General features: G+C 46.2%; 28 non-coding genes across 28 annotated transcripts; all 28 read left to right on the top strand.

Moving 5' to 3' along the window:
* The first annotated feature begins 453 nt into the window (after positions 1-453).
* On the top strand, positions 454-595 carry LOC128498407 (U4 spliceosomal RNA). Its single transcript, XR_008354635.1, has one exon. It is a non-coding gene; the product is annotated as a U4 spliceosomal RNA (small nuclear RNA).
* Positions 596-1,442: 847 nt separating this feature from the next.
* On the top strand, positions 1,443-1,584 carry LOC128498315 (U4 spliceosomal RNA). The gene has a single exon (XR_008354547.1). It is a non-coding gene; the product is annotated as a U4 spliceosomal RNA (small nuclear RNA).
* An 850-nt stretch (positions 1,585-2,434) lies between these two features.
* LOC128498505 (U4 spliceosomal RNA) lies at positions 2,435-2,576 on the top strand. Its single transcript, XR_008354729.1, has one exon. It is a non-coding gene; the product is annotated as a U4 spliceosomal RNA (small nuclear RNA).
* An 850-nt stretch (positions 2,577-3,426) lies between these two features.
* LOC128498313 (U4 spliceosomal RNA) lies at positions 3,427-3,568 on the top strand. Its single transcript, XR_008354546.1, has one exon. It is a non-coding gene; the product is annotated as a U4 spliceosomal RNA (small nuclear RNA).
* Positions 3,569-4,418: 850 nt separating this feature from the next.
* LOC128498429 (U4 spliceosomal RNA) lies at positions 4,419-4,560 on the top strand. Its single transcript, XR_008354657.1, has one exon. It is a non-coding gene; the product is annotated as a U4 spliceosomal RNA (small nuclear RNA).
* Positions 4,561-5,408: 848 nt separating this feature from the next.
* LOC128498312 (U4 spliceosomal RNA) lies at positions 5,409-5,550 on the top strand. Its single transcript, XR_008354545.1, has one exon. It is a non-coding gene; the product is annotated as a U4 spliceosomal RNA (small nuclear RNA).
* Positions 5,551-6,398: 848 nt separating this feature from the next.
* LOC128498311 (U4 spliceosomal RNA) lies at positions 6,399-6,540 on the top strand. Its single transcript, XR_008354544.1, has one exon. It is a non-coding gene; the product is annotated as a U4 spliceosomal RNA (small nuclear RNA).
* An 851-nt stretch (positions 6,541-7,391) lies between these two features.
* LOC128498310 (U4 spliceosomal RNA) lies at positions 7,392-7,533 on the top strand. The gene has a single exon (XR_008354543.1). It is a non-coding gene; the product is annotated as a U4 spliceosomal RNA (small nuclear RNA).
* An 853-nt stretch (positions 7,534-8,386) lies between these two features.
* Positions 8,387-8,528, top strand: LOC128498392 (U4 spliceosomal RNA). Its single transcript, XR_008354621.1, has one exon. It is a non-coding gene; the product is annotated as a U4 spliceosomal RNA (small nuclear RNA).
* Positions 8,529-9,379: 851 nt separating this feature from the next.
* On the top strand, positions 9,380-9,521 carry LOC128498309 (U4 spliceosomal RNA). Its single transcript, XR_008354542.1, has one exon. It is a non-coding gene; the product is annotated as a U4 spliceosomal RNA (small nuclear RNA).
* Positions 9,522-10,372: 851 nt separating this feature from the next.
* On the top strand, positions 10,373-10,514 carry LOC128498308 (U4 spliceosomal RNA). The gene has a single exon (XR_008354541.1). It is a non-coding gene; the product is annotated as a U4 spliceosomal RNA (small nuclear RNA).
* An 853-nt stretch (positions 10,515-11,367) lies between these two features.
* LOC128498391 (U4 spliceosomal RNA) lies at positions 11,368-11,509 on the top strand. Its single transcript, XR_008354620.1, has one exon. It is a non-coding gene; the product is annotated as a U4 spliceosomal RNA (small nuclear RNA).
* An 848-nt stretch (positions 11,510-12,357) lies between these two features.
* On the top strand, positions 12,358-12,499 carry LOC128498338 (U4 spliceosomal RNA). Its single transcript, XR_008354570.1, has one exon. It is a non-coding gene; the product is annotated as a U4 spliceosomal RNA (small nuclear RNA).
* Positions 12,500-13,346: 847 nt separating this feature from the next.
* On the top strand, positions 13,347-13,488 carry LOC128498307 (U4 spliceosomal RNA). The gene has a single exon (XR_008354540.1). It is a non-coding gene; the product is annotated as a U4 spliceosomal RNA (small nuclear RNA).
* Positions 13,489-14,338: 850 nt separating this feature from the next.
* On the top strand, positions 14,339-14,480 carry LOC128498441 (U4 spliceosomal RNA). Its single transcript, XR_008354668.1, has one exon. It is a non-coding gene; the product is annotated as a U4 spliceosomal RNA (small nuclear RNA).
* Positions 14,481-15,327: 847 nt separating this feature from the next.
* LOC128498406 (U4 spliceosomal RNA) lies at positions 15,328-15,469 on the top strand. Its single transcript, XR_008354634.1, has one exon. It is a non-coding gene; the product is annotated as a U4 spliceosomal RNA (small nuclear RNA).
* Positions 15,470-16,316: 847 nt separating this feature from the next.
* Positions 16,317-16,458, top strand: LOC128498306 (U4 spliceosomal RNA). The gene has a single exon (XR_008354539.1). It is a non-coding gene; the product is annotated as a U4 spliceosomal RNA (small nuclear RNA).
* Positions 16,459-17,308: 850 nt separating this feature from the next.
* Positions 17,309-17,450, top strand: LOC128498305 (U4 spliceosomal RNA). Its single transcript, XR_008354538.1, has one exon. It is a non-coding gene; the product is annotated as a U4 spliceosomal RNA (small nuclear RNA).
* An 850-nt stretch (positions 17,451-18,300) lies between these two features.
* Positions 18,301-18,442, top strand: LOC128498304 (U4 spliceosomal RNA). The gene has a single exon (XR_008354537.1). It is a non-coding gene; the product is annotated as a U4 spliceosomal RNA (small nuclear RNA).
* An 856-nt stretch (positions 18,443-19,298) lies between these two features.
* Positions 19,299-19,440, top strand: LOC128498390 (U4 spliceosomal RNA). Its single transcript, XR_008354619.1, has one exon. It is a non-coding gene; the product is annotated as a U4 spliceosomal RNA (small nuclear RNA).
* An 848-nt stretch (positions 19,441-20,288) lies between these two features.
* LOC128498337 (U4 spliceosomal RNA) lies at positions 20,289-20,430 on the top strand. The gene has a single exon (XR_008354569.1). It is a non-coding gene; the product is annotated as a U4 spliceosomal RNA (small nuclear RNA).
* An 847-nt stretch (positions 20,431-21,277) lies between these two features.
* Positions 21,278-21,419, top strand: LOC128498404 (U4 spliceosomal RNA). Its single transcript, XR_008354633.1, has one exon. It is a non-coding gene; the product is annotated as a U4 spliceosomal RNA (small nuclear RNA).
* An 847-nt stretch (positions 21,420-22,266) lies between these two features.
* LOC128498303 (U4 spliceosomal RNA) lies at positions 22,267-22,408 on the top strand. The gene has a single exon (XR_008354536.1). It is a non-coding gene; the product is annotated as a U4 spliceosomal RNA (small nuclear RNA).
* Positions 22,409-23,258: 850 nt separating this feature from the next.
* LOC128498504 (U4 spliceosomal RNA) lies at positions 23,259-23,400 on the top strand. Its single transcript, XR_008354728.1, has one exon. It is a non-coding gene; the product is annotated as a U4 spliceosomal RNA (small nuclear RNA).
* An 850-nt stretch (positions 23,401-24,250) lies between these two features.
* On the top strand, positions 24,251-24,392 carry LOC128498440 (U4 spliceosomal RNA). The gene has a single exon (XR_008354667.1). It is a non-coding gene; the product is annotated as a U4 spliceosomal RNA (small nuclear RNA).
* An 847-nt stretch (positions 24,393-25,239) lies between these two features.
* LOC128498301 (U4 spliceosomal RNA) lies at positions 25,240-25,381 on the top strand. The gene has a single exon (XR_008354535.1). It is a non-coding gene; the product is annotated as a U4 spliceosomal RNA (small nuclear RNA).
* Positions 25,382-26,231: 850 nt separating this feature from the next.
* On the top strand, positions 26,232-26,373 carry LOC128498428 (U4 spliceosomal RNA). The gene has a single exon (XR_008354656.1). It is a non-coding gene; the product is annotated as a U4 spliceosomal RNA (small nuclear RNA).
* An 848-nt stretch (positions 26,374-27,221) lies between these two features.
* Positions 27,222-27,363, top strand: LOC128498300 (U4 spliceosomal RNA). Its single transcript, XR_008354534.1, has one exon. It is a non-coding gene; the product is annotated as a U4 spliceosomal RNA (small nuclear RNA).
* The last annotated feature ends 232 nt before the right edge of the window (positions 27,364-27,595 follow it).

The raw sequence follows: 27,595 nt of genomic DNA, 5'->3' as shown, positions 1-27,595 counted from the left end.
GACGTGCCCTCCTGTGGACCTTAGCGTTGCAGCCCGTCGTGTTGACCTACCTCATATCCATCTGCCATATCTCCATGTTATATCCCGAGCCGAGGGTGCGAGTCGTCGTCGTCACAAAGGACCAGCTAGGCCAATTTCATCAGAGAGGTGTGGATTTTTTATGATCCTTGACAGTTGGGAGTGCCTTTCAGCCCCATGAGGTGAAAGTGTGCATTTTGTCCCAGAAAGTAGAGGTGAGACCTCGTTTGCATTTTGCCTTAAAGATCTGGGGCTTTTCTCTGGGAAAATGTTTCCTTCTGGGCCTTTTCTAGAGACACCTTTGTCAAATGCCAGTTTAATTAGCATAACAGTTCCCACAATGCTCTGCTCTGGCTCAATGTCCACCTATGCCTAGCCAAAACCTTCATGAGCGCTCATTGGGCATGCATTATCTACCAAAGCAGCCAGAAGGTTAGCTTTGCGCAGTGGCAGTATCATAGCCCATGAGGTGTTAACCGAGGCGTGATTATTGCTAATTGAAAACTATTCCCAATACCCTGCCGTGATGACTTGAAAAATAGTCAGCAATGGCAATTTTTGATAGTCTCTTGTGAGACTGGCATGCCTGGTTAAAAACAGATGAATCGCCTTAAGTCTTTGAAAGCTTGGCTGCTGTGGGCCATTAAAGAGTGGCAAAGAACTCTGCACATCTACAACGCGTTACTTTCTTCACCTGGCTTGTGTTTTTGCGACGGGTTCGGAAAGTTCTACACAGGGGTTTTTTTCATGCCAGAGCTCCTACAAGCAATATCCTCGTAAGAGCAAAAGAGAAGGAAGTAGTGCTCATTCTTTGGAGAATCGTCTTGCTGCCAACCCTGGAAGAAAGGTCTTAATGACTTTTCACTGAAGCTTTCCATTTTTTGGTTTAAAGAAAGTACCGGAAGAAGCTCCCATGTATGCAGCACGTCATCCACCAGAATCTATCTTCCCCTTGTAAGAAGCCATTGGATGACGTGCCCTCCTGTGGACCTTAGCGTTGCAGCCCGTCGTGTTCACCTACCTCATATCCATCTGCCATATCTCCATGTTATATCCCGAGCCGAGGGTGCGAGTCGTCGTCGTCACAAAGGACCAGCTAGGCCAATTTCATCAGAGAGGTGTGGATTTTTTATGATCCTTGACAGTTGGGAGTGCCTTTCAGCCCCATGAGGTGAAAGTGTGCATTTTGTCCCAGAAAGTAGAGGTGAGACCTCGTTTGCATTTTGCCTTAAAGATCTGGGGCTTTTCTCTGGGAAAATGTTTCCTTCTGGGCCTTTTCTAGAGACACCTTTGTCAAATGCCAGTTTAATTAGCATAACAGTTCCCACAATGCTCTGCTCTGGCTCAATGTCCACCTATGCCTAGCCAAAACCTTCATGAGCGCTCATTGGGCATGCATTATCTACCAAAGCAGCCAGAAGGTTAGCTTTGCGCAGTGGCAGTATCATAGCCCATGAGGTGTTAACCGAGGCGTGATTATTGCTAATTGAAAACTATTCCCAATACCCCGCCATGATGACTTGAAAAATAGTCAGCAATGGCAATTTTTGATAGTCTCTTGTGAGACTGGCATGCCTGGTTAAAAACAGATGAGTCACCTTAAGTCTTTGAAAGCTTGGCTGCTGTGGGCCATTAAAGAGTGGCAAAGAACTCTGCACATCTACGACACGTTACTTTCTTCACCTGGCTTGTGTTTTTGCGACGGGTTCGGAAAGTTCTACACAGGGGGTTTTTTCATGCCAGAGCTCCTACAAGCAATATCCTCGTAAGAGCAAAAGAGAAGGAAGTAGTGCTCATTCTTTGGAGAATCGTCTTGCTGCCAACCCTGGAAGAAGGGCCTTAATGACTTTTCACTGAAGCTTTCCCTTTTTTGGTTTAAAGAAAGTACAGGAAGAAGCTCCCATGTATGCAGCACGTCATCCACCAGAATCTATCTTCTCCTTGTAAGAAGCCATTGGATGACGCGCCCTCCTGTGGACCTTAGCGTTGCAGCCCGTCGTGTTGACCTACCTCATATCCATCTGCCATATCTCCATGTTATATCCCGAGCCGAGGGTGCGAGTCGTCGTCGTCGTCACAAAGGACCAGCTAGGCCAATTTCATCAGAGAGGTGTGGATTTTTTATGATCCTTGACAGTTGGGAGTGCCTTTCAGCCCCATGAGGTGAAAGTGTGCATTTTGTCCCAGAAAGTAGAGGTGAGACCTCGTTTGCATTTTGCCTTAAAGATCTGGGGCTTTTCTCTGGGAAAATGTTTCCTTCTGGGCCTTTTCTAGAGACACCTTTGTCAAATGCCAGTTTAATTAGCATAACAGTTCCCACAATGCTCTGCTCTGGCTCAATGTCCACCTATGCCTAGCCAAAACCTTCATGAGCGCTCATTGGGCATGCATTATCTACCAAAGCAGCCAGAAGGTTAGCTTTGCGTAGTGGCAGTATCATAGCCCATGAGGTGTTAACCGAGGCGTGATTATTGCTAATTGAAAGCTATTCCCAATACCCCGCCATGATGACTTGAAAAATAGTCAGCAATGGCAATTTTTGATAGTCTCTTGTGAGGCTGGCATGCCTGGTTAAAAACAGATGAGTCACCTTAAGTCTTTGAAAGCTTGGCTGCTGTGGGCCATTAAAGAGTGGCAAAGAACTCTGCACATCTACGACGCGTTACTTTCTTCACCTGGCTTGTGTTTTTGCGTCGGGTTCGGAAAGTTCTACACAGGGGGTTTTTTCATGCCAGAGCTCCTACAAGCAATATCCTCGTAAGAGCAAAAGAGAAGGAAGTAGTGCTCATTCTTTGGAGAATCGTCTTGCTGCCAATCCTGGAAGAAGGGCCTTAATGACTTTTTACTGAAGCTTTCCCTTTTTTGGTTTAAAGAAAGTACAGGAAGAAGCTCCCATGTATGCAGCACGTCATCCACCAGAATCTATCTTCCCCTTGTAAGAAGCCATTGGATGACGTGCCCTCCTGTGGACCTTAGCGTTGCAGCCCGTCGTGTTGACCTACCTCATATCCATCTGCCATATCTCCATGTTATATCCCGAGCCGAGGGTGCGAGTCGTCGTCGTCGTCACAAAGGACCAGCTAGGCCAATTTCATCAGAGAGGTGTGGATTTTTTATGATCCTTGACAGTTGGGAGTGCCTTTCAGCCCCATGAGGTGAAAGTGTGCATTTTGTCCCAGAAAGTAGAGGTGAGACCTCGTTTGCATTTTGCCTTAAAGATCTGGGGCTTTTCTCTGGGAAAATGTTTCCTTCTGGGCCTTTTCTAGAGACACCTTTGTCAAATGCCAGTTTAATTAGCATAACAGTTCCCACAATGCTCTGCTCTGGCTCAATGTCCACCTATGCCTAGCCAAAACCTTCATGAGCGCTCATTGGGCATGCATTATCTACCAAAGCAGCCAGAAGGTTAGCTTTGCGCAGTGGCAGTATCATAGCCCATGAGGTGTTAACCGAGGCGTGATTATTGCTAATTGAAAACTATTCCCAATACCCCGCCATGATGACTTGAAAAATAGTCAGCAATGGCAATTTTTGATAGTCTCTTGTGAGACTGGCATGCCTGGTTAAAAACAGATGAGTCACCTTAAGTCTTTGAAAGCTTGGCTGCTGTGGGCCATTAAAGAGTGGCAAAGAACTCTGCACATCTACGACGCGTTACTTTCTTCACCTGGCTTGTGTTTTTGCGACGGGTTCGGAAAGTTCTACACAGGGGGTTTTTTCATGCCAGAGCTCCTACAAGCAATATCCTCGTAAGAGCAAAAGAGAAGGAAGTAGTGCTCATTCTTTGGAGAATCGTCTTGCTGCCAACCCTGGAAGAAGGGCCTTAATGACTTTTCACTGAAGCTTTCCCTTTTTTGGTTTAAAGAAAGTACAGGAAGAAGCTCCCATGTATGCAGCACGTCATCCACCAGAATCTATCTTCCCCTTGTAAGAAGCCATTGGATGACGTGCCCTCCTGTGGACCTTAGCGTTGCAGCCCGTCGTGTTGACCTACCTCATATCCATCTGCCATATCTCCATGTTATATCCCGAGCCGAGGGTGCGAGTCGTCGTCGTCGTCACAAAGGACCAGCTAGGCCAATTTCATCAGAGAGGTGTGGATTTTTTATGATCCTTGACAGTTGGGAGTGCCTTTCAGCCCCATGAGGTGAAAGTGTGCATTTTGTCCCAGAAAGTAGAGGTGAGACCTCGTTTGCATTTTGCCTTAAAGATCTGGGGCTTTTCTCTGGGAAAATGTTTCCTTCTGGGCCTTTTCTAGAGACACCTTTGTCAAATGCCAGTTTAATTAGCATAACAGTTCCCACAATGCTCTGCTCTGGCTCAATGTCCACCTATGCCTAGCCAAAACCTTCATGAGCGCTCATTGGGCATGCATTATCTACCAAAGCAGCCAGAAGGTTAGCTTTGCGCAGTGGCAGTATCATAGCCCATGAGGTGTTAACCGAGGCGTGATTATTGCTAATTGAAAACTATTCCCAATACCCTGCCATGATGACTTGAAAAATAGTCAGCAATGGCAATTTTTGATAGTCTCTTGTGAGGCTGGCATGCCTGGTTAAAAACAGATGAGTCACCTTAAGTCTTTGAAAGCTTGGCTGCTGTGGGCCATTAAAGAGTGGCAAAGAACTCTGCACATCTACGACGCGTTACTTTCTTCACCTGGCTTGTGTTTTTGCGACGGGTTCGGAAAGTTCTACACGGGGTTTTTTCATGCCAGAGCTCCTACAAGCAATATCCTCGTAAGAGCAAAAGAGAAGGAAGTAGTGCTCATTCTTTGGAGAATCGTCTTGCTGCCAACCCTGGAAGAAAGGCCTTAATGACTTTTCACTGAAGCTTTCCCTTTTTTGGTTTAAAGAAAGTACAGGAAGAAGCTCCCATGTATGCAGCACGTCATCCACCAGAATCTATCTTCCCCTTGTAAGAAGCCATTGGATGACGTGCCCTCCTGTGGATCTTAGCGTTGCAGCCCGTCGTGTTGACCTACCTCATATCCATCTGCCATATCTCCATGTTATATCCCGAGCCGAGGGTGCGAGTCGTCGTCGTCGTCACAAAGGACCAGCTAGGCCAATTTCATCAGAGAGGTGTGGATTTTTTATGATCCTTGACAGTTGGGAGTGCCTTTCAGCCCCATGAGGTGAAAGTGTGCATTTTGTCCCAGAAAGTAGAGGTGAGACCTCGTTTGCATTTTGCCTTAAAGATCTGGGGCTTTTCTCTGGGAAAATGTTTCCTTCTGGGCCTTTTCTAGAGACACCTTTGTCAAATGCCAGTTTAATTAGCATAACAGTTCCCACAATGCTCTGCTCTGGCTCAATGTCCACCTATGCCTAGCCAAAACCTTCATGAGCGCTCATTGGGCATGCATTATCTACCAAAGCAGCCAGAAGGTTAGCTTTGCGCAGTGGCAGTATCATAGCCCATGAGGTGTTAACCGAGGCGTGATTATTGCTAATTGAAAACTATTCCCAATACCCCGCCATGATGACTTGAAAAATAGTCAGCAATGGCAATTTTTGATAGTCTCTTGTGAGACTGGCATGCCTGGTTAAAAACAGATGAGTCACCTTAAGTCTTTTAAAGCTTGGCTGCTGTGGGCCATTAAAGAGTGGCAAAGAACTCTGCACATCTACGACGCGTTACTTTCTTCACCTGGCTTGTGTTTTTGCGACGGGTTCGGAAAGTTCTACACGGGGTTTTTTCATGCCAGAGCTCCTACAAGCAATATCCTCGTAAGAGCAAAAGAGAAGGAAGTAGTGCTCATTCTTTGGAGAATCGTCTTGCTGCCAACCCTGGAAGAAAGGCCTTAATGACTTTTCACTGAAGCTTTCCCTTTTTTGGTTTAAAGAAAGTACAGGAAGAAGCTCCCATGTATGCAGCACGTCATCCACCAGAATCTATCTTCCCCTTGTAAGAAGCCATTGGATGACGTGCCCTCCTGTGGACCTTAGCGTTGCAGCCCGTCGTGTTGACCTACCTCATATCCATCTGCCATATCTCCATGTTATATCCCGAGCCGAGGGTGCGAGTCGTCGTCGTCGTCACAAAGGACCAGCTAGGCCAATTTCATCAGAGAGGTGTGGATTTTTTATGATCCTTGACAGTTGGGAGTGCCTTTCAGCCCCATGAGGTGAAAGTGTGCATTTTGTCCCAGAAAGTAGAGGTGAGACCTCGTTTGCATTTTGCCTTAAAGATCTGGGGCTTTTCTCTGGGAAAATGTTTCCTTCTGGGCCTTTTCTAGAGACACCTTTGTCAAATGCCAGTTTAATTAGCATAACAGTTCCCACAATGCTCTGCTCTGGCTCAATGTCCACCTATGCCTAGCCAAAACCTTCATGAGCGCTCATTGGGCATGCATTATCTACCAAAGCAGCCAGAAGGTTAGCTTTGCGCAGTGGCAGTATCATAGCCCATGAGGTGTTAACCGAGGCGTGATTATTGCTAATTGAAAACTATTCCCAATACCCCGCCATGATGACTTGAAAAATAGTCAGCAATGGCAATTTTTGATAGTCTCTTGTGAGACTGGCATGCCTGGTTAAAAACAGATGAGTCACCTTAAGTCTTTGAAAGCTTGGCTGCTGTGGGCCATTAAAGAGTGGCAAAGAACTCTGCACATCTACGACGCGTTACTTTCTTCACCTGGCTTGTGTTTTTGCGACGGGTTCGGAAAGTTCTACACAGGGGGTTTTTTTCATGCCAGAGCTCCTACAAGCAATATCCTCGTAAGAGCAAAAGAGAAGGAAGTAGTGCTCATTCTTTGGAGAATCGTCTTGCTGCCAACCCTGGAAGAAAGGCCTTAATGACTTTTCACTGAAGCTTTCCCTTTTTTGGTTTAAAGAAAGTACAGGAAGAAGCTCCCATGTATGCAGCACGTCATCCACCAGAATCTATCTTCCCCTTGTAAGAAGCCATTGGATGACGTGCCCTCCTGTGGACCTTAGCGTTGCAGCCCGTCGTGTTGACCTACCTCATATCCATCTGCCATATCTCCATGTTATATCCCGAGCCGAGGGTGCGAGTCGTCGTCGTCGTCACAAAGGACCAGCTAGGCCAATTTCATCAGAGAGGTGTGGATTTTTTATGATCCTTGACAGTTGGGAGTGCCTTTCAGCCCCATGAGGTGAAAGTGTGCATTTTGTCCCAGAAAGTAGAGGTGAGACCTCGTTTGCATTTTGCCTTAAAGATCTGGGGCTTTTCTCTGGGAAAATGTTTCCTTCTGGGCCTTTTCTAGAGACACCTTTGTCAAATGCCAGTTTAATTAGCATAACAGTTCCCACAATGCTCTGCTCTGGCTCAATGTCCACCTATGCCTAGCCAAAACCTTCATGAGCGCTCATTGGGCATGCATTATCTACCAAAGCAGCCAGAAGGTTAGCTTTGCGCAGTGGCAGTATCATAGCCCATGAGGTGTTAACCGAGGCGTGATTATTGCTAATTGAAAACTATTCCCAATACCCCGCCATGATGACTTGAAAAATAGTCAGCAATGGCAATTTTTGATAGTCTCTTGTGAGACTGGCATGCCTGGTTAAAAACAGATGAGTCACCTTAAGTCTTTGAAAGCTTGGCTGCTGTGGGCCATTAAAGAGTGGCAAAGAACTCTGCACATCTACGACACGTTACTTTCTTCACCTGGCTTGTGTTTTTGCAACGGGTTCGGAAAGTTCTACACAGGGGGTTTTTTCATGCCAGAGCTCCTACAAGCAATATCCTCGTAAGAGCAAAAGAGAAGGAAGTAGTGCTCATTCTTTGGAGAATCGTCTTGCTGCCAACCCTGGAAGAAGGGCCTTAATGACTTTTCACTGAAGCTTTCCCTTTTTTGGTTTAAAGAAAGTACAGGAAGAAGCTCCCATGTATGCAGCACGTCATCCACCAGAATCTATCTTCCCCTTGTAAGAAGCCATTGGATGACGTGCCCTCCTGTGGACCTTAGCGTTGCAGCCCGTCGTGTTGACCTACCTCATATCCATCTGCCATATCTCCATGTTATATCCCGAGCCGAGGGTGCGAGTCGTCGTCGTCGTCGTCACAAAGGACCAGCTAGGCCAATTTCATCAGAGAGGTGTGGATTTTTTATGATCCTTGACAGTTGGGAGTGCCTTTCAGCCCCATGAGGTGAAAGTGTGCATTTTGTCCCAGAAAGTAGAGGTGAGACCTCGTTTGCATTTTGCCTTAAAGATCTGGGGCTTTTCTCTGGGAAAATGTTTCCTTCTGGGCCTTTTCTAGAGACACCTTTGTCAAATGCCAGTTTAATTAGCATAACAGTTCCCACAATGCTCTGCTCTGGCTCAATGTCCACCTATGCCTAGCCAAAACCTTCATGAGCACTCATTGGGCATGCATTATCTACCAAAGCAGCCAGAAGGTTAGCTTTGCGCAGTGGCAGTATTATAGCCCATGAGGTGTTAACCGAGGCGTGATTATTGCTAATTGAAAACTATTCCCAATACCCCGCCATGATGACTTGAAAAATAGTCAGCAATGGCAATTTTTGATAGTCTCTTGTGAGACTGGCATGCCTGGTTAAAAACAGATGAATCACTTTAAGTCTTTGAAAGCTTGGCTGCTGTGGGCCATTAAAGAGTGGCAAAGAACTCTGCACATCTACGACGCGTTACTTTCTTCACCTGGCTTGTGTTTTTGCAACGGGTTCGGAAAGTTCTACACAGGGGGTTTTTTTCATGCCAGAGCTCCTACAAGCAATATCCTCGTAAGAGCAAAAGAGAAGGAAGTAGTGCTCATTCTTTGGAGAATCGTCTTGCTGCCAACCCTGGAAGAAAGGCCTTAATGACTTTTCACTGAAGCTTTCCTTTTTTTGGTTTAAAGAAAGTACCGGAAGAAGCTCCCATGTATGCAGCACGTCATCCACCAGAATCTATCTTCCCCTTGTAAGAAGCCATTGGATGACGTGCCCTCCTGTGGACCTTAGCGTTGCAGCCCGTCGTGTTGACCTACCTCATATCCATCTGCCATATCTCCATGTTATATCCCGAGCCGAGGGTGCGAGTCGTCGTCGTCGTCACAAAGGACCAGCTAGGCCAATTTCATCAGAGAGGTGTGGATTTTTTATGATCCTTGACAGTTGGGAGTGCCTTTCAGCCCCATGAGGTGAAAGTGTGCATTTTGTCCCAGAAAGTAGAGGTGAGACCTCGTTTGCATTTTGCCTTAAAGATCTGGGGCTTTTCTCTGGGAAAATGTTTCCTTCTGGGCCTTTTCTAGAGACACCTTTGTCAAATGCCAGTTTAATTAGCATAACAGTTCCCACAATGCTCTGCTCTGGCTCAATGTCCACCTATGCCTAGCCAAAACCTTCATGAGCGCTCATTGGGCATGCATTATCTACCAAAGCAGCCAGAAGGTTAGCTTTGCGCAGTGGCAGTATCATAGCCCATGAGGTGTTAACCGAGGCGTGATTATTGCTAATTGAAAACTATTCCCAATACCCCGCCATGATGACTTGAAAAATAGTCAGCAATGGCAATTTTTGATAGTCTCTTGTGAGACTGGCATGCCTGGTTAAAAACAGATGAGTCACCTTAAGTCTTTGAAAGCTTGGCTGCTGTGGGCCATTAAAGAGTGGCAAAGAACTCTGCACATCTACGACGCGTTACTTTCTTCACCTGGCTTGTGTTTTTGCGACGGGTTCGGAAAGTTCTACACAGGGGGTTTTTTTCATGCCAGAGCTCCTACAAGCAATATCCTCGTAAGAGCAAAAGAGAAGGAAGTAGTGCTCATTCTTTGGAGAATCGTCTTGCTGCCAACCCTGGAAGAAAGGCCTTAATGACTTTTCACTGAAGCTTTCCCTTTTTTGGTTTAAAGAAAGTACAGGAAGAAGCTCCCATGTATGCAGCACGTCATCCACCAGAATCTATCTTCCCCTTGTAAGAAGCCATTGGATGACGTGCCCTCCTGTGGACCTTAGCGTTGCAGCCCGTCGTGTTGACCTACCTCATATCCATCTGCCATATCTCCATGTTATATCCCGAGCCGAGGGTGCGAGTCGTCGTCGTCGTCACAAAGGACCAGCTAGGCCAATTTCATCAGAGAGGTGTGGATTTTTTATGATCCTTGACAGTTGGGAGTGCCTTTCAGCCCCATGAGGTGAAAGTGTGCATTTTGTCCCAGAAAGTAGAGGTGAGACCTCGTTTGCATTTTGCCTTAAAGATCTGGGGCTTTTCTCTGGGAAAATGTTTCCTTCTGGGCCTTTTCTAGAGACACCTTTGTCAAATGCCAGTTTAATTAGCATAACAGTTCCCACAATGCTCTGCTCTGGCTCAATGTCCACCTATGCCTAGCCAAAACCTTCATGAGCGCTCATTGGGCATGCATTATCTACCAAAGCAGCCAGAAGGTTAGCTTTGCGCAGTGGCAGTATCATAGCCCATGAGGTGTTAACCGAGGCGTGATTATTGCTAATTGAAAACTATTCCCAATACCCCGCCATGATGACTTGAAAAATAGTCAGCAATGGCAATTTTTGATAGTCTCTTGTGAGACTGGCATGCCTGGTTAAAAACAGATGAGTCACCTTAAGTCTTTGAAAGCTTGGCTGCTGTGGGCCATTAAAGAGTGGCAAAGAACTCTGCACATCTACGACACGTTACTTTCTTCACCTGGCTTGTGTTTTTGCAACGGGTTCGGAAAGTTCTACACAGGGGGTTTTTTCATGCCAGAGCTCCTACAAGCAATATCCTCGTAAGAGCAAAAGAGAAGGAAGTAGTGCTCATTCTTTGGAGAATCGTCTTGCTGCCAACCCTGGAAGAAGGGCCTTAATGACTTTTCACTGAAGCTTTCCCTTTTTTGGTTTAAAGAAAGTACAGGAAGAAGCTCCCATGTATGCAGCACGTCATCCACCAGAATCTATCTTCCCCTTGTAAGAAGCCATTGGATGACGTGCCCTCCTGTGGACCTTAGCGTTGCAGCCCGTCGTGTTGACCTACCTCATATCCATCTGCCATATCTCCATGTTATATCCCGAGCCGAGGGTGCGAGTCGTCGTCGTCGTCGTCACAAAGGACCAGCTAGGCCAATTTCATCAGAGAGGTGTGGATTTTTTATGATCCTTGACAGTTGGGAGTGCCTTTCAGCCCCATGAGGTGAAAGTGTGCATTTTGTCCCAGAAAGTAGAGGTGAGACCTCGTTTGCATTTTGCCTTAAAGATCTGGGGCTTTTCTCTGGGAAAATGTTTCCTTCTGGGCCTTTTCTAGAGACACCTTTGTCAAATGCCAGTTTAATTAGCATAACAGTTCCCACAATGCTCTGCTCTGGCTCAATGTCCACCTATGCCTAGCCAAAACCTTCATGAGCACTCATTGGGCATGCATTATCTACCAAAGCAGCCAGAAGGTTAGCTTTGCGCAGTGGCAGTATTATAGCCCATGAGGTGTTAACCGAGGCGTGATTATTGCTAATTGAAAACTATTCCCAATACCCCGCCATGATGACTTGAAAAATAGTCAGCAATGGCAATTTTTGATAGTCTCTTGTGAGACTGGCATGCCTGGTTAAAAACAGATGAATCACCTTAAGTCTTTGAAAGCTTGGCTGCTGTGGGCCATTAAAGAGTGGCAAAGAACTCTGCACATCTACGACGCGTTACTTTCTTCACCTGGCTTGTGTTTTTGCAACGGGTTCGGAAAGTTCTACACAGGGGGTTTTTTTCATGCCAGAGCTCCTACAAGCAATATCCTCGTAAGAGCAAAAGAGAAGGAAGTAGTGCTCATTCTTTGGAGAATCGTCTTGCTGCCAACCCTGGAAGAAAGGCCTTAATGACTTTTCACTGAAGCTTTCCTTTTTTTGGTTTAAAGAAAGTACCGGAAGAAGCTCCCATGTATGCAGCACGTCATCCACCAGAATCTATCTTCCCCTTGTAAGAAGCCATTGGATGACGTGCCCTCCTGTGGACCTTAGCGTTGCAGCCCGTCGTGTTGACCTACCTCATATCCATCTGCCATATCTCCATGTTATATCCCGAGCCGAGGGTGCGAGTCGTCGTCGTCACAAAGGACCAGCTAGGCCAATTTCATCAGAGAGGTGTGGATTTTTTATGATCCTTGACAGTTGGGAGTGCCTTTCAGCCCCATGAGGTGAAAGTGTGCATTTTGTCCCAGAAAGTAGAGGTGAGACCTCGTTTGCATTTTGCCTTAAAGATCTGGGGCTTTTCTCTGGGAAAATGTTTCCTTCTGGGCCTTTTCTAGAGACACCTTTGTCAAATGCCAGTTTAATTAGCATAACAGTTCCCACAATGCTCTGCTCTGGCTCAATGTCCACCTATGCCTAGCCAAAACCTTCATGAGCGCTCATTGGGCATGCATTATCTACCAAAGCAGCCAGAAGGTTAGCTTTGCGCAGTGGCAGTATCATAGCCCATGAGGTGTTAACCGAGGCGTGATTATTGCTAATTGAAAACTATTCCCAATACCCCGCCGTGATGACTTGAAAAATAGTCAGCAATGGCAATTTTTGATAGTCTCTTGTGAGACTGGCATGCCTGGTTAAAAACAGATGAATCACCTTAAGTCTTTGAAAGCTTGGCTGCTGTGTGCCATTAAAGAGTGGCAAAGAACTCTGCACATCTACGACGCGTTACTTTCTTCACCTGGCTTGTGTTTTTGCAACGGGTTCGGAAAGTTCTACACAGGGGTTTTTTTCATGCCAGAGCTCCTACAAGCAATATCCTCGTAAGAGCAAAAGAGAAGGAAGTAGTGCTCATTCTTTGGAGAATCGTCTTGCTGCCAACCCTGGAAGAAAGGCCTTAATGACTTTTCACTGAAGCTTTCCCTTTTTTGGTTTAAAGAAAGTACCGGAAGAAGCTCCCATGTATGCAGCACGTCATCCACCAGAATCTATCTTCCCCTTGCAAGAAGCCATTGGATGACGTGCCCTCCTGTGGACCTTAGCGTTGCAGCCCGTCGTGTTGACCTACCTCATATCCATCTGCCATATCTCCATGTTATATCCCGAGCCGAGGGTGCGAGTCGTCGTCGTCACAAAGGACCAGCTAGGCCAATTTCATCAGAGAGGTGTGGATTTTTTATGATCCTTGACAGTTGGGAGTGCCTTTCAGCCCCATGAGGTGAAAGTGTGCATTTTGTCCCAGAAAGTAGAGGTGAGACCTCGTTTGCATTTTGCCTTAAAGATCTGGGGCTTTTCTCTGGGAAAATGTTTCCTTCTGGGCCTTTTCTAGAGACACCTTTGTCAAATGCCAGTTTAATTAGCATAACAGTTCCCACAATGCTCTGCTCTGGCTCAATGTCCACCTATGCCTAGCCAAAACCTTCATGAGCGCTCATTGGGCATGCATTATCTACCAAAGCAGCCAGAAGGTTAGCTTTGCGCAGTGGCAGTATCATAGCCCATGAGGTGTTAACCGAGGCGTGATTATTGCTAATTGAAAACTATTCCCAATACCCCGCCATGATGACTTGAAAAATAGTCAGCAATGGCAATTTTTGATAGTCTCTTGTGAGACTGGCATGCCTGGTTAAAAACAGATGAGTCACCTTAAGTCTTTGAAAGCTTGGCTGCTGTGGGCCATTAAAGAGTGGCAAAGAACTCTGCACATCTACGACGCGTTACTTTCTTCACCTGGCTTGTGTTTTTGCGTCGGGTTCGGAAAGTTCTACACAGGGGGTTTTTTCATGCCAGAGCTCCTACAAGCAATATCCTCGTAAGAGCAAAAGAGAAGGAAGTAGTGCTCATTCTTTGGAGAATCGTCTTGCTGCCAATCCTGGAAGAAGGGCCTTAATGACTTTTTACTGAAGCTTTCCCTTTTTTGGTTTAAAGAAAGTACAGGAAGAAGCTCCCATGTATGCAGCACGTCATCCACCAGAATCTATCTTCCCCTTGTAAGAAGCCATTGGATGACGTGCCCTCCTGTGGACCTTAGCGTTGCAGCCCGTCGTGTTGACCTACCTCATATCCATCTGCCATATCTCCATGTTATATCCCGAGCCGAGGGTGCGAGTCGTCGTCGTCGTCACAAAGGACCAGCTAGGCCAATTTCATCAGAGAGGTGTGGATTTTTTATGATCCTTGACAGTTGGGAGTGCCTTTCAGCCCCATGAGGTGAAAGTGTGCATTTTGTCCCAGAAAGTAGAGGTGAGACCTCGTTTGCATTTTGCCTTAAAGATCTGGGGCTTTTCTCTGGGAAAATGTTTCCTTCTGGGCCTTTTCTAGAGACACCTTTGTCAAATGCCAGTTTAATTAGCATAACAGTTCCCACAATGCTCTGCTCTGGCTCAATGTCCACCTATGCCTAGCCAAAACCTTCATGAGCGCTCATTGGGCATGCATTATCTACCAAAGCAGCCAGAAGGTTAGCTTTGCGCAGTGGCAGTATCGTAGCCCATGAGGTGTTAACCGAGGCGTGATTATTGCTAATTGGAAACTATTCCCAATACCCCGCCATGATGACTTGAAAAATAGTCAGCAATGGCAATTTTTGATAGTCTCTTGTGAGACTGGCATGCCTGGTTAAAAACAGATGAGTCACCTTAAGTCTTTGAAAGCTTGGCTGCTGTGGGCCATTAAAGAGTGGCAAAGAACTCTGCACATCTACGACACGTTACTTTCTTCACCTGGCTTGTGTTTTTGCGACGGGTTCGGAAAGTTCTACACAGGGGGTTTTTTCATGCCAGAGCTCCTACAAGCAATATCCTCGTAAGAGCAAAAGAGAAGGAAGTAGTGCTCATTCTTTGGAGAATCGTCTTGCTGCCAACCCTGGAAGAAAGGCCTTAATGACTTTTCACTGAAGCTTTCCTTTTTTTGGTTTAAAGAAAGTACCGGAAGAAGCTCCCATGTATGCAGCACGTCATCCACCAGAATCTATCTTCCCCTTGTAAGAAGCCATTGGATGACGTGCCCTCCTGTGGACCTTAGCGTTGCAGCCCGTCGTGTTGACCTACCTCATATCCATCTGCCATATCTCCATGTTATATCCCGAGCCGAGGGTGCGAGTCGTCGTCGTCACAAAGGACCAGCTAGGCCAATTTCATCAGAGAGGTGTGGATTTTTTATGATCCTTGACAGTTGGGAGTGCCTTTCAGCCCCATGAGGTGAAAGTGTGCATTTTGTCCCAGAAAGTAGAGGTGAGACCTCGTTTGCATTTTGCCTTAAAGATCTGGGGCTTTTCTCTGGGAAAATGTTTCCTTCTGGGCCTTTTCTAGAGACACCTTTGTCAAATGCCAGTTTAATTAGCATAACAGTTCCCACAATGCTCTGCTCTGGCTCAATGTCCACCTATGCCTAGCCAAAACCTTCATGAGCGCTCATTGGGCATGCATTATCTACCAAAGCAGCCAGAAGGTTAGCTTTGCGCAGTGGCAGTATCATAGCCCATGAGGTGTTAACCGAGGCGTGATTATTGCTAATTGAAAACTATTCCCAATACCCTGCCGTGATGACTTGAAAAATAGTCAGCAATGGCAATTTTTGATAGTCTCTTGTGAGACTGGCATGCCTGGTTAAAAACAGATGAATCACCTTAAGTCTTTGAAAGCTTGGCTGCTGTGGGCCATTAAAGAGTGGCAAAGAACTCTGCACATCTACAACGCGTTACTTTCTTCACCTGGCTTGTGTTTTTGCGACGGGTTCGGAAAGTTCTACACAGGGGTTTTTTTCATGCCAGAGCTCCTACAAGCAATATCCTCGTAAGAGCAAAAGAGAAGGAAGTAGTGCTCATTCTTTGGAGAATCGTCTTGCTGCCAACCCTGGAAGAAAGGCCTTAATGACTTTTCACTGAAGCTTTCCCTTTTTTGGTTTAAAGAAAGTACCGGTAGAAGCTCCCATGTATGCAGCACGTTATCCACCAGAATCTATCTTCCCCTTGTAAGAAGCCATTGGATGACGTGCCCTCCTGTGGACCTTAGCGTTGCAGCCCGTCGTGTTCACCTACCTCATATCCATCTGCCATATCTCCATGTTATATCCCGAGCCGAGGGTGCGAGTCGTCGTCGTCACAAAGGACCAGCTAGGCCAATTTCATCAGAGAGGTGTGGATTTTTTATGATCCTTGACAGTTGGGAGTGCCTTTCAGCCCCATGAGGTGAAAGTGTGCATTTTGTCCCAGAAAGTAGAGGTGAGACCTCGTTTGCATTTTGCCTTAAAGATCTGGGGCTTTTCTCTGGGAAAATGTTTCCTTCTGGGCCTTTTCTAGAGACACCTTTGTCAAATGCCAGTTTAATTAGCATAACAGTTCCCACAATGCTCTGCTCTGGCTCAATGTCCACCTATGCCTAGCCAAAACCTTCATGAGCGCTCATTGGGCATGCATTATCTACCAAAGCAACCAGAAGGTTAGCTTTGCGCAGTGGCAGTATCATAGCCCATGAGGTGTTAACCGAGGCGTGATTATTGCTAATTGAAAACTATTCCCAATACCCCGCCATGATGACTTGAAAAATAGTCAGCAATGGCAATTTTTGATAGTCTCTTGTGAGACTGGCATGCCTGGTTAAAAACAGATGAATCATCTTAAGTCTTTGAAAGCTTGGCTGCTGTGGGCCATTAAAGAGTGGCAAAGAACTCTGCACATCTACGACGCGTTACTTTCTTCACCTGGCTTGTGTTTTTGCGACGGGTTTGGAAAGTTCTACACAGGGGTTTTTTTCATGCCAGAGCTCCTACAAGCAATATCCTCGTAAGAGCAAAAGAGAAGGAAGTAGTGCTCATGCTTTGGAGAATCGTCTTGCTGCCAACCCTGGAAGAAAGGTCTTAATGACTTTTCACTGAAGCTTTCCATTTTTTGGTTTAAAGAAAGTACCGGAAGAAGCTCCCATGTATGCAGCACGTCATCCACCAGAATCTATCTTCCCCTTGTAAGAAGCCATTGGATGACGTGCCCTCCTGTGGACCTTAGCGTTGCAGCCCGTCGTGTTCACCTACCTCATATCCATCTGCCATATCTCCATGTTATATCCCGAGCCGAGGGTGCGAGTCGTCGTCGTCGTCACAAAGGACCAGCTAGGCCAATTTCATCAGAGAGGTGTGGATTTTTTATGATCCTTGACAGTTGGGAGTGCCTTTCAGCCCCATGAGGTGAAAGTGTGCATTTTGTCCCAGAAAGTAGAGGTGAGACCTCGTTTGCATTTTGCCTTAAAGATCTGGGACTTTTCTCTGGGAAAATGTTTCCTTCTGGGCCTTTTCTAGAGACACCTTTGTCAAATGCCAGTTTAATTAGCATAACAGTTCCCACAATGCTCTGCTCTGGCTCAATGTCCACCTATGCCTAGCCAAAACCTTCATGAGCGCTCATTGGGCATGCATTATCTACCAAAGCAGCCAGAAGGTTAGCTTTGCGCAGTGGCAGTATCATAGCCCATGAGGTGTTAACCGAGGCGTGATTATTGCTAATTGAAAACTATTCCCAATACCCCGCCATGATGACTTGAAAAATAGTCAGCAATGGCAATTTTTGATAGTCTCTTGTGAGACTGGCATGCCTGGTTAAAAACGGATGAGTCACCTTAAGTCTTTGAAAGCTTGGCTGCTGTGGGCCATTAAAGAGTGGCAAAGAACTCTGCACATCTACGACGCGTTACTTTCTTCACCTGGCTTGTGTTTTTGCGACGGGTTCGGAAAGTTCTACACAGGGGGTTTTTTCATGCCAGAGCTCCTACAAGCAATATCCTCGTAAGAGCAAAAGAGAAGGAAGTAGTGCTCATTCTTTGGAGAATCGTCTTGCTGCCAACCCTGGAAGAAGGGCCTTAATGACTTTTCACTGAAGCTTTCCCTTTTTTGGTTTAAAGAAAGTACAGGAAGAAGCTCCCATGTATGCAGCACGTCATCCACCAGAATCTATCTTCCCCTTGTAAGAAGCCATTGGATGACGTGCCCTCCTGTGGACCTTAGCGTTGCAGCCCGTCGTGTTGACCTACCTCATATCCATCTGCCATATCTCCATGTTATATCCCGAGCCGAGGGTGCGAGTCGTCGTCGTCGTCACAAAGGACCAGCTAGGCCAATTTCATCAGAGAGGTGTGGATTTTTTATGATCCTTGACAGTTGGGAGTGCCTTTCAGCCCCATGAGGTGAAAGTGTGCATTTTGTCCCAGAAAGTAGAGGTGAGACCTCGTTTGCATTTTGCCTTAAAGATCTGGGGCTTTTCTCTGGGAAAATGTTTCCTTCTGGGCCTTTTCTAGAGACACCTTTGTCAAATGCCAGTTTAATTAGCATAACAGTTCCCACAATGCTCTGCTCTGGCTCAATGTCCACCTATGCCTAGCCAAAACCTTCATGAGCGCTCATTGGGCATGCATTATCTACCAAAGCAGCCAGAAGGTTAGCTTTGCGCAGTGGCAGTATCATAGCCCATGAGGTGTTAACCGAGGCGTGATTATTGCTAATTGAAAACTATTCCCAATACCCCGCCATGATGACTTGAAAAATAGTCAGCAATGGCAATTTTTGATAGTCTCTTGTGAGACTGGCATGCCTGGTTAAAAACAGATGAGTCACCTTAAGTCTTTGAAAGCTTGGCTGCTGTGGGCCATTAAAGAGTGGCAAAGAACTCTGCACATCTACGACACGTTACTTTCTTCACCTGGCTTGTGTTTTTGCAACGGGTTCGGAAAGTTCTACACAGGGGGTTTTTTCATGCCAGAGCTCCTACAAGCAATATCCTCGTAAGAGCAAAAGAGAAGGAAGTAGTGCTCATTCTTTGGAGAATCGTCTTGCTGCCAACCCTGGAAGAAGGGCCTTAATGACTTTTCACTGAAGCTTTCCCTTTTTTGGTTTAAAGAAAGTACAGGAAGAAGCTCCCATGTATGCAGCACGTCATCCACCAGAATCTATCTTCCCCTTGTAAGAAGCCATTGGATGACGTGCCCTCCTGTGGACCTTAGCGTTGCAGCCCGTCGTGTTGACCTACCTCATATCCATCTGCCATATCTCCATGTTATATCCCGAGCCGAGGGTGCGAGTCGTCGTCGTCGTCGTCGTCACAAAGGACCAGCTAGGCCAATTTCATCAGAGAGGTGTGGATTTTTTATGATCCTTGACAGTTGGGAGTGCCTTTCAGCCCCATGAGGTGAAAGTGTGCATTTTGTCCCAGAAAGTAGAGGTGAGACCTCGTTTGCATTTTGCCTTAAAGATCTGGGGCTTTTCTCTGGGAAAATGTTTCCTTCTGGGCCTTTTCTAGAGACACCTTTGTCAAATGCCAGTTTAATTAGCATAACAGTTCCCACAATGCTCTGCTCTGGCTCAATGTCCACCTATGCCTAGCCAAAACCTTCATGAGCACTCATTGGGCATGCATTATCTACCAAAGCAGCCAGAAGGTTAGCTTTGCGCAGTGGCAGTATTATAGCCCATGAGGTGTTAACCGAGGCGTGATTATTGCTAATTGAAAACTATTCCCAATACCCCGCCATGATGACTTGAAAAATAGTCAGCAATGGCAATTTTTGATAGTCTCTTGTGAGACTGGCATGCCTGGTTAAAAACAGATGAATCACCTTAAGTCTTTGAAAGCTTGGCTGCTGTGGGCCATTAAAGAGTGGCAAAGAACTCTGCACATCTACGACGCGTTACTTTCTTCACCTGGCTTGTGTTTTTGCAACGGGTTCGGAAAGTTCTACACAGGGGGTTTTTTTCATGCCAGAGCTCCTACAAGCAATATCCTCGTAAGAGCAAAAGAGAAGGAAGTAGTGCTCATTCTTTGGAGAATCGTCTTGCTGCCAACCCTGGAAGAAAGGCCTTAATGACTTTTCACTGAAGCTTTCCTTTTTTTGGTTTAAAGAAAGTACCGGAAGAAGCTCCCATGTATGCAGCACGTCATCCACCAGAATCTATCTTCCCCTTGTAAGAAGCCATTGGATGACGTGCCCTCCTGTGGACCTTAGCGTTGCAGCCCGTCGTGTTGACCTACCTCATATCCATCTGCCATATCTCCATGTTATATCCCGAGCCGAGGGTGCGAGTCGTCGTCGTCACAAAGGACCAGCTAGGCCAATTTCATCAGAGAGGTGTGGATTTTTTATGATCCTTGACAGTTGGGAGTGCCTTTCAGCCCCATGAGGTGAAAGTGTGCATTTTGTCCCAGAAAGTAGAGGTGAGACCTCGTTTGCATTTTGCCTTAAAGATCTGGGGCTTTTCTCTGGGAAAATGTTTCCTTCTGGGCCTTTTCTAGAGACACCTTTGTCAAATGCCAGTTTAATTAGCATAACAGTTCCCACAATGCTCTGCTCTGGCTCAATGTCCACCTATGCCTAGCCAAAACCTTCATGAGCGCTCATTGGGCATGCATTATCTACCAAAGCAGCCAGAAGGTTAGCTTTGCGCAGTGGCAGTATCATAGCCCATGAGGTGTTAACCGAGGCGTGATTATTGCTAATTGAAAACTATTCCCAATACCCCGCCGTGATGACTTGAAAAATAGTCAGCAATGGCAATTTTTGATAGTCTCTTGTGAGACTGGCATGCCTGGTTAAAAACAGATGAATCACCTTAAGTCTTTGAAAGCTTGGCTGCTGTGTGCCATTAAAGAGTGGCAAAGAACTCTGCACATCTACGACGCGTTACTTTCTTCACCTGGCTTGTGTTTTTGCAACGGGTTCGGAAAGTTCTACACAGGGGTTTTTTTCATGCCAGAGCTCCTACAAGCAATATCCTCGTAAGAGCAAAAGAGAAGGAAGTAGTGCTCATTCTTTGGAGAATCGTCTTGCTGCCAACCCTGGAAGAAAGGCCTTAATGACTTTTCACTGAAGCTTTCCCTTTTTTGGTTTAAAGAAAGTACCGGAAGAAGCTCCCATGTATGCAGCACGTCATCCACCAGAATCTATCTTCCCCTTGCAAGAAGCCATTGGATGACGTGCCCTCCTGTGGACCTTAGCGTTGCAGCCCGTCGTGTTGACCTACCTCATATCCATCTGCCATATCTCCATGTTATATCCCGAGCCGAGGGTGCGAGTCGTCGTCGTCACAAAGGACCAGCTAGGCCAATTTCATCAGAGAGGTGTGGATTTTTTATGATCCTTGACAGTTGGGAGTGCCTTTCAGCCCCATGAGGTGAAAGTGTGCATTTTGTCCCAGAAAGTAGAGGTGAGACCTCGTTTGCATTTTGCCTTAAAGATCTGGGGCTTTTCTCTGGGAAAATGTTTCCTTCTGGGCCTTTTCTAGAGACACCTTTGTCAAATGCCAGTTTAATTAGCATAACAGTTCCCACAATGCTCTGCTCTGGCTCAATGTCCACCTATGCCTAGCCAAAACCTTCATGAGCGCTCATTGGGCATGCATTATCTACCAAAGCAGCCAGAAGGTTAGCTTTGCGCAGTGGCAGTATCATAGCCCATGAGGTGTTAACCGAGGCGTGATTATTGCTAATTGAAAACTATTCCCAATACCCTGCCGTGATGACTTGAAAAATAGTCAGCAATGGCAATTTTTGATAGTCTCTTGTGAGACTGGCATGCCTGGTTAAAAACAGATGAATCGCCTTAAGTCTTTGAAAGCTTGGCTGCTGTGGGCCATTAAAGAGTGGCAAAGAACTCTGCACATCTGCAACGCGTTACTTTCTTCACCTGGCTTGTGTTTTTGCGACGGGTTCGGAAAGTTCTACACAGGGGTTTTTTTCATGCCAGAGCTCCTACAAGCAATATCCTCGTAAGAGCAAAAGAGAAGGAAGTAGTGCTCATTCTTTGGAGAATCGTCTTGCTGCCAACCCTGGAAGAAAGGTCTTAATGACTTTTCACTGAAGCTTTCCATTTTTTGGTTTAAAGAAAGTACCGGAAGAAGCTCCCATGTATGCAGCACGTCATCCACCAGAATCTATCTTCCCCTTGTAAGAAGCCATTGGATGACGTGCCCTCCTGTGGACCTTAGCGTTGCAGCCCGTCGTGTTCACCTACCTCATATCCATCTGCCATATCTCCATGTTATATCCCGAGCCGAGGGTGCGAGTCGTCGTCGTCACAAAGGACCAGCTAGGCCAATTTCATCAGAGAGGTGTGGATTTTTTATGATCCTTGACAGTTGGGAGTGCCTTTCAGCCCCATGAGGTGAAAGTGTGCATTTTGTCCCAGAAAGTAGAGGTGAGACCTCGTTTGCATTTTGCCTTAAAGATCTGGGGCTTTTCTCTGGGAAAATGTTTCCTTCTGGGCCTTTTCTAGAGACACCTTTGTCAAATGCCAGTTTAATTAGCATAACAGTTCCCACAATGCTCTGCTCTGGCTCAATGTCCACCTATGCCTAGCCAAAACCTTCATGAGCGCTCATTGGGCATGCATTATCTACCAAAGCAGCCAAAAGGTTAGCTTTGCGCAGTGGCAGTATCATAGCCCATGAGGTGTTAACCGAGGCGTGATTATTGCTAATTGAAAACTATTCCCAATACCCCGCCATGATGACTTGAAAAATAGTCAGCAATGGCAATTTTTGATAGTCTCTTGTGAGACTGGCATGCCTGGTTAAAAACAGATGAGTCACCTTAAGTCTTTGAAAGCTTGGCTGCTGTGGGCCATTAAAGAGTGGCAAAGAACTCTGCACATCTACGACACGTTACTTTCTTCACCTGGCTTGTGTTTTTGCGACGGGTTCGGAAAGTTCTACACAGGGGGTTTTTTCATGCCAGAGCTCCTACAAGCAATATCCTCGTAAGAGCAAAAGAGAAGGAAGTAGTGCTCATTCTTTGGAGAATCGTCTTGCTGCCAACCCTGGAAGAAGGGCCTTAATGACTTTTCACTGAAGCTTTCCCTTTTTTGGTTTAAAGAAAGTACAGGAAGAAGCTCCCATGTATGCAGCACGTCATCCACCAGAATCTATCTTCTCCTTGTAAGAAGCCATTGGATGACGCGCCCTCCTGTGGACCTTAGCGTTGCAGCCCGTCGTGTTGACCTACCTCATATCCATCTGCCATATCTCCATGTTATATCCCGAGCCGAGGGTGCGAGTCGTCGTCGTCGTCACAAAGGACCAGCTAGGCCAATTTCATCAGAGAGGTGTGGATTTTTTATGATCCTTGACAGTTGGGAGTGCCTTTCAGCCCCATGAGGTGAAAGTGTGCATTTTGTCCCAGAAAGTAGAGGTGAGACCTCGTTTGCATTTTGCCTTAAAGATCTGGGGCTTTTCTCTGGGAAAATGTTTCCTTCTGGGCCTTTTCTAGAGACACCTTTGTCAAATGCCAGTTTAATTAGCATAACAGTTCCCACAATGCTCTGCTCTGGCTCAATGTCCACCTATGCCTAGCCAAAACCTTCATGAGCGCTCATTGGGCATGCATTATCTACCAAAGCAGCCAGAAGGTTAGCTTTGCGTAGTGGCAGTATCATAGCCCATGAGGTGTTAACCGAGGCGTGATTATTGCTAATTGAAAGCTATTCCCAATACCCCGCCATGATGACTTGAAAAATAGTCAGCAATGGCAATTTTTGATAGTCTCTTGTGAGGCTGGCATGCCTGGTTAAAAACAGATGAGTCACCTTAAGTCTTTGAAAGCTTGGCTGCTGTGGGCCATTAAAGAGTGGCAAAGAACTCTGCACATCTACGACGCGTTACTTTCTTCACCTGGCTTGTGTTTTTGCGTCGGGTTCGGAAAGTTCTACACAGGGGGTTTTTTCATGCCAGAGCTCCTACAAGCAATATCCTCGTAAGAGCAAAAGAGAAGGAAGTAGTGCTCATTCTTTGGAGAATCGTCTTGCTGCCAATCCTGGAAGAAGGGCCTTAATGACTTTTTACTGAAGCTTTCCCTTTTTTGGTTTAAAGAAAGTACAGGAAGAAGCTCCCATGTATGCAGCACGTCATCCACCAGAATCTATCTTCCCCTTGTAAGAAGCCATTGGATGACGTGCCCTCCTGTGGACCTTAGCGTTGCAGCCCGTCGTGTTGACCTACCTCATATCCATCTGCCATATCTCCATGTTATATCCCGAGCCGAGGGTGCGAGTCGTCGTCGTCGTCACAAAGGACCAGCTAGGCCAATTTCATCAGAGAGGTGTGGATTTTTTATGATCCTTGACAGTTGGGAGTGCCTTTCAGCCCCATGAGGTGAAAGTGTGCATTTTGTCCCAGAAAGTAGAGGTGAGACCTCGTTTGCATTTTGCCTTAAAGATCTGGGGCTTTTCTCTGGGAAAATGTTTCCTTCTGGGCCTTTTCTAGAGACACCTTTGTCAAATGCCAGTTTAATTAGCATAACAGTTCCCACAATGCTCTGCTCTGGCTCAATGTCCACCTATGCCTAGCCAAAACCTTCATGAGCGCTCATTGGGCATGCATTATCTACCAAAGCAGCCAGAAGGTTAGCTTTGCGCAGTGGCAGTATCGTAGCCCATGAGGTGTTAACCGAGGCGTGATTATTGCTAATTGGAAACTATTCCCAATACCCCGCCATGATGACTTGAAAAATAGTCAGCAATGGCAATTTTTGATAGTCTCTTGTGAGACTGGCATGCCTGGTTAAAAACAGATGAGTCACCTTAAGTCTTTGAAAGCTTGGCTGCTGTGGGCCATTAAAGAGTGGCAAAGAACTCTGCACATCTACGACACGTTACTTTCTTCACCTGGCTTGTGTTTTTGCGACGGGTTCGGAAAGTTCTACACAGGGGGTTTTTTCATGCCAGAGCTCCTACAAGCAATATCCTCGTAAGAGCAAAAGAGAAGGAAGTAGTGCTCATTCTTTGGAGAATCGTCTTGCTGCCAACCCTGGAAGAAAGGCCTTAATGACTTTTCACTGAAGCTTTCCTTTTTTTGGTTTAAAGAAAGTACCGGAAGAAGCTCCCATGTATGCAGCACGTCATCCACCAGAATCTATCTTCCCCTTGTAAGAAGCCATTGGATGACGTGCCCTCCTGTGGACCTTAGCGTTGCAGCCCGTCGTGTTGACCTACCTCATATCCATCTGCCATATCTCCATGTTATATCCCGAGCCGAGGGTGCGAGTCGTCGTCGTCACAAAGGACCAGCTAGGCCAATTTCATCAGAGAGGTGTGGATTTTTTATGATCCTTGACAGTTGGGAGTGCCTTTCAGCCCCATGAGGTGAAAGTGTGCATTTTGTCCCAGAAAGTAGAGGTGAGACCTCGTTTGCATTTTGCCTTAAAGATCTGGGGCTTTTCTCTGGGAAAATGTTTCCTTCTGGGCCTTTTCTAGAGACACCTTTGTCAAATGCCAGTTTAATTAGCATAACAGTTCCCACAATGCTCTGCTCTGGCTCAATGTCCACCTATGCCTAGCCAAAACCTTCATGAGCGCTCATTGGGCATGCATTATCTACCAAAGCAACCAGAAGGTTAGCTTTGCGCAGTGGCAGTATCATAGCCCATGAGGTGTTAACCGAGGCGTGATTATTGCTAATTGAAAACTATTCCCAATACCCCGCCATGATGACTTGAAAAATAGTCAGCAATGGCAATTTTTGATAGTCTCTTGTGAGACTGGCATGCCTGGTTAAAAACAGATGAATCATCTTAAGTCTTTGAAAGCTTGGCTGCTGTGGGCCATTAAAGAGTGGCAAAGAACTCTGCACATCTACGACGCGTTACTTTCTTCACCTGGCTTGTGTTTTTGCGACGGGTTTGGAAAGTTCTACACAGGGGTTTTTTTCATGCCAGAGCTCCTACAAGCAATATCCTCGTAAGAGCAAAAGAGAAGGAAGTAGTGCTCATGCTTTGGAGAATCGTCTTGCTGCCAACCCTGGAAGAAAGGTCTTAATGACTTTTCACTGAAGCTTTCCATTTTTTGGTTTAAAGAAAGTACCGGAAGAAGCTCCCATGTATGCAGCACGTCATCCACCAGAATCTATCTTCCCCTTGTAAGAAGCCATTGGATGACGTGCCCTCCTGTGGACCTTAGCGTTGCAGCCCGTCGTGTTCACCTACCTCATATCCATCTGCCATATCTCCATGTTATATCCCGAGCCGAGGGTGCGAGTCGTCGTCGTCGTCACAAAGGACCAGCTAGGCCAATTTCATCAGAGAGGTGTGGATTTTTTATGATCCTTGACAGTTGGGAGTGCCTTTCAGCCCCATGAGGTGAAAGTGTGCATTTTGTCCCAGAAAGTAGAGGTGAGACCTCGTTTGCATTTTGCCTTAAAGATCTGGGACTTTTCTCTGGGAAAATGTTTCCTTCTGGGCCTTTTCTAGAGACACCTTTGTCAAATGCCAGTTTAATTAGCATAACAGTTCCCACAATGCTCTGCTCTGGCTCAATGTCCACCTATGCCTAGCCAAAACCTTCATGAGCGCTCATTGGGCATGCATTATCTACCAAAGCAGCCAGAAGGTTAGCTTTGCGCAGTGGCAGTATCATAGCCCATGAGGTGTTAACCGAGGCGTGATTATTGCTAATTGAAAACTATTCCCAATACCCTGCCATGATGACTTGAAAAATAGTCAGCAATGGCAATTTTTGATAGTCTCTTGTGAGGCTGGCATGCCTGGTTAAAAACAGATGAGTCACCTTAAGTCTTTGAAAGCTTGGCTGCTGTGGGCCATTAAAGAGTGGCAAAGAACTCTGCACATCTACGACGCGTTACTTTCTTCACCTGGCTTGTGTTTTTGCGACGGGTTCGGAAAGTTCTACACGGGGTTTTTTCATGCCAGAGCTCCTACAAGCAATATCCTCGTAAGAGCAAAAGAGAAGGAAGTAGTGCTCATTCTTTGGAGAATCGTCTTGCTGCCAACCCTGGAAGAAAGGCCTTAATGACTTTTCACTGAAGCTTTCCCTTTTTTGGTTTAAAGAAAGTACAGGAAGAAGCTCCCATGTATGCAGCACGTCATCCACCAGAATCTATCTTCCCCTTGTAAGAAGCCATTGGATGACGTGCCCTCCTGTGGACCTTAGCGTTGCAGCCCGTCGTGTTGACCTACCTCATATCCATCTGCCATATCTCCATGTTATATCCCGAGCCGAGGGTGCGAGTCGTCGTCGTCGTCACAAAGGACCAGCTAGGCCAATTTCATCAGAGAGGTGTGGATTTTTTATGATCCTTGACAGTTGGGAGTGCCTTTCAGCCCCATGAGGTGAAAGTGTGCATTTTGTCCCAGAAAGTAGAGGTGAGACCTCGTTTGCATTTTGCCTTAAAGATCTGGGGCTTTTCTCTGGGAAAATGTTTCCTTCTGGGCCTTTTCTAGAGACACCTTTGTCAAATGCCAGTTTAATTAGCATAACAGTTCCCACAATGCTCTGCTCTGGCTCAATGTCCACCTATGCCTAGCCAAAACCTTCATGAGCGCTCATTGGGCATGCATTATCTACCAAAGCAGCCAGAAGGTTAGCTTTGCGCAGTGGCAGTATCATAGCCCATGAGGTGTTAACCGAGGCGTGATTATTGCTAATTGAAAACTATTCCCAATACCCCGCCATGATGACTTGAAAAATAGTCAGCAATGGCAATTTTTGATAGTCTCTTGTGAGACTGGCATGCCTGGTTAAAAACAGATGAGTCACCTTAAGTCTTTGAAAGCTTGGCTGCTGTGGGCCATTAAAGAGTGGCAAAGAACTCTGCACATCTACGACGCGTTACTTTCTTCACCTGGCTTGTGTTTTTGCGACGGGTTCGGAAAGTTCTACACGGGGTTTTTTCATGCCAGAGCTCCTACAAGCAATATCCTCGTAAGAGCAAAAGAGAAGGAAGTAGTGCTCATTCT

Source organism: Spea bombifrons, chromosome 5 (genome assembly GCF_027358695.1).
Source record: "Spea bombifrons isolate aSpeBom1 chromosome 5, aSpeBom1.2.pri, whole genome shotgun sequence".
Taxonomy (NCBI): Eukaryota; Metazoa; Chordata; class Amphibia; order Anura; family Pelobatidae; genus Spea; species Spea bombifrons.
Note: the sequence above shows the minus strand (reverse complement) of the source record. Positions and strands in the feature narration are given on the sequence as shown.